Source organism: Brassica oleracea, chromosome C4 (assembly GCF_000695525.1).
Source record: "Brassica oleracea var. oleracea cultivar TO1000 chromosome C4, BOL, whole genome shotgun sequence".
Classification (NCBI taxonomy): domain Eukaryota; kingdom Viridiplantae; phylum Streptophyta; class Magnoliopsida; order Brassicales; family Brassicaceae; genus Brassica; species Brassica oleracea.
Genome location: NC_027751.1, coordinates 16,585,913 through 16,593,585, shown reverse-complemented (window position 1 = coordinate 16,593,585; position 7,673 = coordinate 16,585,913).

Genomic DNA, 7,673 nt, shown 5'->3' with positions numbered 1-7,673 from the left:
GGGGGGGGTACGGATTACTCTAACTCATAGCCGCAAAACGCTTGATCAAAACAATGTCTGGAAATACGAAAGAGAAAATCGCAGTTCACAACAACGCTGGTAAGAAAACTCCAGACGCCACTGCGCCTATGGCCAACGTCTATGCAAATGCCACAGTTCTTGAGAAAATCGAAAACCTTGCTGCGAATTTTTGCCACCGAAATTGCAATGAAATGAGCTCGCGATTTCTCTTTTTAAACATAAAGGGAAACGATAAATCTTATCAAACCCCGTAAGTTTGGCTCATTACCGAACAAAAGAAATCTCAATGCGTAAGGGTTTTACCAAAACACGTTTTCCAAAAATATTTCGGAAGGGTAAAACTTGTTCTCCCAAAAACCGCAGAAAACCCCTAGGTTAATCACGGAAAAAGGAAGCACAACAAATCGATTACACAGCTCGGTTGCTACGTAGCGGCCGAGCAAGCACACGGCTCGGTTGCTACGTAGCGACCAAGCTCAAGCCAAGCTCGGTCGCTACGTAGCGACCGAGCACGCACACAGCTCGGTCGCGACGTAACGACCGAGCTCCAGCCAAGCTCGGTCGCTACGTAGCGACCGAGCACGCACACGGGTCGGTCGCTATGTCGCGACCGAGCTCAAGCCAACTATCCACTCGCTATGTAGCGACCTATCAGGCCTAAAAAGGGTCCTCCTTTGCGTTCTCTTTTGAATCCTCATCGTAACGCTTTTTGTTTCGTCTCAATCGGAGTTTCCGTTGAGATTTTACGAGGAAGACAAGTAGGACTCTTCTTAGCTTGCTTCCACTCGCTACGTAGCGACCTGTCAGACCTCCACTCGCTACATAGCGACCTGTCAGGCCTCAGAAAATTCCTCCTTTACGTTCTCTTTTGAATCCTCATCGAAACGTTTTTCGTTTCGTCTTAATCAGAGTTTCCGTTGAGATTTTACGTCGAAAACAAGTAGGACTCTTCTTAGCTTGCTTCCACTCGCTACGTAGCGACCTGTCAGACCTCCACTCGCTACATAGCGACCTGTCAGGCCTCAGAAAATTCCTCCTTTACGTTCTCTTTTGAATCCTCATCGAAACGTTTTTCGTTTCGTCTTAATCAGAGTTTCCGTTGAGATTTTACGACGAAAACAAGTAAGACTCGTCTAAACTCCTTCGCTTGCTCCTACTCGCCCTTACCTCCATCTTTGTGTTCTCCTTCAAATCTCGATCGAAACTTCTCTTGTTTCGTCTCGATTTGAGTTACCATTGAAACTTTACGATAAAAAAAAAACCCGCAAAGACTAGTTTCTCGCGTGGATTCAGAGGAAGATCTAGTGAGCTTAGTGGGCATCATTCAACCCGCGTGTAAAGCTTAACTAGAAGCGCGTCGATCGATATCCATATTGGATAATCGATCGACGGAGTGAAAGGTGTATCGATCGATATCTCTATAGGAAAATCGATCAACACTTTCTATTGATCGAACACGCTTGTTTGGGTCATTAGTTCTAGTTAATAGACAAGTCCATAAACGCGAGAGCTGATTGACTTGTTATTTAGTAGTTGAGCTCTACATTATCATGCATGCAACTCATTAGGCATCTGTAGGATTTTAATTCCAAGTTTCCTGAATAAAAACCATAAGTCTAGCTATTACCTTTTAAGCACCAAAACCTCAACCAATCATTCGAGCAATTACTTGCTTAACAAAACTGCAAATTTACATTTTAGTCATTAAACCATCATACTTAACAAATCCCATTAGATTTATTAGGTTCCCTAGCTCCTTGTGGATTCGATCCCTAAGTACTGCAATTGAACCTCTTATTTGAGAGAGTAAATTCACTCTTTAGGATAATTTGAGTGATATCAAATTTGGCGCTGTTGCCAGGGAGCTTTGATTGCCTATAAGATTTAATTTTGTTAAGTTTCTGACATAAAAATTTTTCTTGGATTTTCAGGTACATGCCTAGCAGTACCAGAAGCAACAAGGAAACTCAACTTCTATTCTCACAAGATCCTGCAAGCTTGGAGCGTTCAATCCGCAAAGAACTCCTCATCGATCGACAACAACACTTGTTCGTCGCTCGATTTTCGTCAACCACCGTCGACCCAGGCACTAGTCCCGTCGACCGATACTCGCTCACCACCGTCGACCGAAGACACTCATCTACCGTCGACCGAAATCTTCCATCCGACATTGATCGATACTTCAGTCCGAAGATCGATCGATACTGAGCCGCGAGATATGGTTGCAACTTTGATTCTTGTACGTGATGAGAGAGGAGACCCGTATAACCAGGAGGGTCATCTGCGTAATGAAACAGGTCAGAGGATAGACGCTCAGGGGGCTGCAATCCCTGAGTCTGATACTGAAGCTACAGACGCTACTTTACCTGTAGATGAGGCCGCTCGACCCAAAACATTGGCTGACTACAACCGTCCAGATCAGTTCTACACCAACAGATCAGCCATTCGACCTCCAACTATTCAGAGGGATTTCGAGTTGAAGCCGCAGTACTACACACTCATGGGACAGACACCCTACTATGGGTTATCTCACGAGCATCCTATGGACCATCTGGAGAGGTTCGAGGATCTCATATCTGCTATTAAAGTCGAGGGAGTCTCTGAAGACTACCTCCTATGCAAGCTCTTCAAGTATTCACTTGTTGGAGATGCTTCGCATTGGCTTAAGCAGCTACCACCAGGATCTCTCACATCCTGGAGCGACATCAAAAATGCATTCTTATGCAACTTCTTTGATGAAGCACGTGCTGAAGACTTGAGGAGCAAGATTGCTACATTCACTCAGGTGCCTACAGAATCATTCAGAAGCTCCTGGATCAGATTCAAGTCTTATCAGAGAGACTGTCCACACCATAGATTCAATGAAGTAAAACTGCTCAGTACTTTCTACAGAGGAATCGCGGTGCAGTACCAGATGGCTCTTGATGCTTCCACCAATGGGAACTTCAACACCATGAATCCAGAGGAGGCAGTGAATGTTGATACCGGATTTGTCACACAATCCTTCCCGCCAACAGAACAAGTTGATTAATGATTCGGTTAATCTTGGTTTAGTAGAAACGGTTTGACGTTTGGACCAACTTGAGATCGAAGTGGTTAAAGGACTTGTTCAGAGATTATTGAATGAATCAAGATCATTTATTTAACTAAAAGATTTACACATTCCAAGAATTAAGGAACTCAAAACTAAAATAAAGGAACACGTGCAACAGCATACCGCTTTTTACGGTGGCGAGCTCCTCCTATAAAAGACAAAGACGTAGCTCTCGAGGAAAGGGGCTAGGGGGAGAGAGATCTCATAAGAAAAGAGATACATAAATAAGAGAAGAAGAATAAAAGAGATCTTATTTCTATTGTGATAGAATCATTATGCCGACAAGATGACTTAAACAATCCTGATTGTTTAGGAAGAAGAAAAGATACGCAATCATTTATATTGATTGCACTAAGCTCGACGAGATGACGTAGCTCCTCCAAGTCGTTATGTCTGGAGCTGAACAAGAGCTCAATCTCTCTTCATAAACCATAAACGAATATTCTCACCACCCCTTCGTCTCATAAACACACGACCATTTAGTTTGATGAGATCAAACTCTTCCCGTTATTATAAGAGTCGAACAAGTCAATAATAACGAACCTTGATCACGCTAATGACACGAGCTCGTATTCATACGATGCCATTTACATAGTAAATGAAGCCGACGTATCACTCGCTTAAGACCGACCGGACGAACCCGATGTCTCGCCCGAGACCGATGAAACTGACATCTCTTTCGAGATGATGATAATCGAACTACATTTCGACTTGATCCCTTGACAGGTACGTAGGTAGCTGGATCCCGAGTTCAGTCACGATCCTGCCTTCTCCCGATATCTCTATGATATTCGACCTACGAATATTGTCCATTTTCGACGACTCAGACCTGATTATATCGTTGTGTTCTGAAGATATCGTTGCCAACGTTATTTCTTCCCTAGTTTTTACAATCAAACACTATCAAATACTTAGTGTAGATTTTAGGATCTACATTTTGGCGCCGACTGTGGGGAAGAGAAACAAAAAACATCCTTGCTAGGAACCCGATCTAAGGTTTGTAAGCACGGAAATGGATCCAGCTTCTAGGTATCTCGTACCGCAACAAACGAGCCATCACACCGTGATGACATTGATCTCGCTAGATCAGGAAACAAGAAATGAAACATGACATTTGATTCCGACCTCATCCAAATCGAATCTCTATAGACAATAGAAGTAACTCGTCTAGTCGAGTTTCACCGATAACGCTCTCAAACCAGTATATCGATGATGAGTTATGATGACCCGACCTCCCAAGTTCAGAACCAGAAAAACGATTATTCAGCACGATAAAAGTTCGATAACCGAACTGATGCATTCAAACGAATATCAACGCTATACAACATAAGTCAAAATGGTGCAAAATGTCGCATCAAACAGATCACAAAGTCAAGAATAAGACGAAGAAAATGACCTCGCCACACATGGAACAGAAATCCTCGATCATTAAATAATCAAAAGCAAAGAAGAGTCTTAAAGAGACTAGAGCACCGTATCTCGAACTCGCTTGGACTGTGCACAAGAACTAACTACACCCAATTCTCAAGACCTCGATATATATATTTTGAGATCAAGGAGACGCCAGGAAACCAGGATTCTCCACTTTCCAAAGAGGAAGAGCACTAGTTCTTAAAAACTACTAATACGCTCGTCATCGTTTCACGAGTTAGATACGGTCAAGTATTTGACAAGACCAGACTTCTTCATCCGGAAAAACAGATAAACAAGACCTCTTGCTCGAAGACTGAGACAATTATAAACAGAAAGGTATTATTATCACTTCATGATAATAAGGATTCTCTTCCACCTCAAGAAACGAGAGCTCACGAACTCGAGAACCAAAATACAAGCATCTTATTTCCACCAAGAAAAGAATAAGAAAAAAGCTCTTGAACTCGGGCACACGTGCGCTTCCTACGAAGAGGACCCCACTTCGAGAAGACTAAGCTCGAGATTATGTCCACTCTGCAACAACGACAACAAAGTCCATCACATTTCCATCGATATGTTGTTGGATCATTAAAGTCAACATAATGATTAGATAATTCATCCACTTCGTGACTTGTTCAACAAAGGAAATAGAAGAAAAGCTTAATATCAAATCCGCACAACACGATTCCGTAAACGACATCCCGAGGTGGAGAACTCATGAATTAGAAAGACCAAAACCACTTGATTCTCAGCATGGTTTTAACTACCGTCGTGTATCAGACCCAAACGACGTCCTTCCTCTACGAACACAATTCAGCAAGTCTTTGAGTTAGAGATAAGAGAGGACGTCGATACGTACCAACGTTTGACTTAAAAAGAAAAGCTTATTATACAAAAAAGAGCACGAGTTCTTAAAGACCACTCTGGTTCAGCAAGAGAGAGAATGAAAAAGAGAAATACATTGTTATCACTTCACTGTATAACAAAGACATAGTTTCCCATCACATGATCGGAAAAAACGGAGGCTCGGTCTGGCCAAGAGCGGCCACAAGTACTATCCGACTACACTATCGAATCATGACTCTGATATGAGGTTCAAACGCTTTCTTCTACCTTCTGCAAATAGATCACGAGATGAAGAACGAAGAAGACACACACCTTCTCTCACGACCCTTTGACTTTCCAAAGAAGAATAGAATAGATTTCGCAAACCATAAGTAACAACCAACAAGATCACAGTTAGCAAGGTCAATCCCTTCGATCTTGCCATTTACACGAACTCAACGTTTTATCTGAGACCAATGAAGACAGACGTCACATTTGAGATGGATGAAACTGATGTCTCTTCCAAGACCGATTAAGAAAATGCCTTGCTCGAGACAACTAAACCGATGTCTCTTTCAAGACTGATTAAACCGCCGTCTCAACCTAGTATGATTGATCAAAGATCAAACCCGAGGTATTTGATCCATAATGATGAAACTAGGAGTCGTATGCAGCCACAATCTCATTCACTAGACGCAGGAGACATCTTACATCACTGACGATCTTACGAGATCCCGATCACAAAATTTCAAGAAGTCTAGTGTCAACTCCGATCATTATTACATTACCAATCTCTGAGACATTCCACAAGCAAGAAGAGAATCCCATGCGAGACAAAGAGATTCCCAATATCAAAGCCCAAATGAGAAGAGTCGTCACGACATTCTGCTCACGAAAACAGAGCTAACCAAAACTTCACAAACCAAGAAAATCGGCCTGACCGTAGCTGCAAAAAGATAACACGTTTTCACCGATCTGAACACCTCTCTTCTTCGCTATTAAATGACAAACGACCCCACGAACTCTTTAAGGAACAATCGCTTTGGAATCATGTTGTTTCGATCGACAGAAGATTTCTCAGTTATCCAATCTCGTCAACTTGCTTGGAAAACTGGGGGGACAATTACCGGTCAACTCAAAGACCTCGACTAAATCAAGATAGTAGAACCTCCGCATAAAATATCTTGCTAACTTCACATCCCTAAAAAGAAAAGGAGATCGGTGTTTTATCCAAGGGATGCATGCAACAAAACGCCACTAACAAGGCCGAGAAGATATGTTCTTATAAAAGTAGACGGACAAACACTTCATAACGGGGACGACCAAGGCAATCAAAGAGAGGAACATATTCCCATCACTTTATCAAACACAGCTTAGCACCACGTGATGATTAAACGAGAAGCGATTTTCCAAGAGACAAGGGAGAGCGAAGAAAAAGGCACTTCTCTCATTATTTTAGTCGACAAACGACATATGGTTCACGAAGCTTCATTATCCATTTTCATGGCGAAGAATGAAACCACACGACATCCTATATTCTCGTCTAGGAAAGTTCGCGTAAGAGACGTGAATACGATTCTTTATGGAAGCCTGCAAGCATCAAAACGATGCTCACACGTTCCCGAGACCCAGATTACAAATATTCACACTGCCGCTTGATGGGTCAAAAACGAGCACGTATTTGATCAGACCGCTTTCTCTAGCTCATAAGCTCGAGAGCAGAAACCAAAAACCCTTTTTAGTGCAAAGACACCTCATTCGAGATAATGATAGATATGGCCGACGTCTCGTTCTAAAAACCAACACCGATGTCTATTTCAAGAACCAAGAAGAGTTCATATCCGTGTAATAGAACAATAAAGTTATATTACGATTAGACAATTCTTCCACTATGGGATTGTTCCATGAATGAAGAAACACGAAACCCTTTATTGTTTACTTCATAAAACAAATGCCTCCCCATATCTGTTAAAAAACATCTCCCAATCAAGAGGAACTCAAGACAAGCTCAAGACTAAAGCCTCAAACGCATTATTTCCCAGAAACTTGTTTCTTAAATGAAAAACATGATCTCTGTACGAGATCGTGATAATGAAACTTAGGAACTCTTTAAATTCTCTATTCACTGACAACAGACGTCTCCCAAGACGATAGAGGATGAAGCCGCCATCTCGCTCGAGACCGACGTCTCGAGACGATGTACCGATCAAGAACGACGAAACCGACATCTCTTTTGAGATGATCATTTCCCACACCTTGAACGCGATCAAGCCAACAAGAATCTCCAGGCGCTCCTCAATTTTCCATCTCACGATCTGTA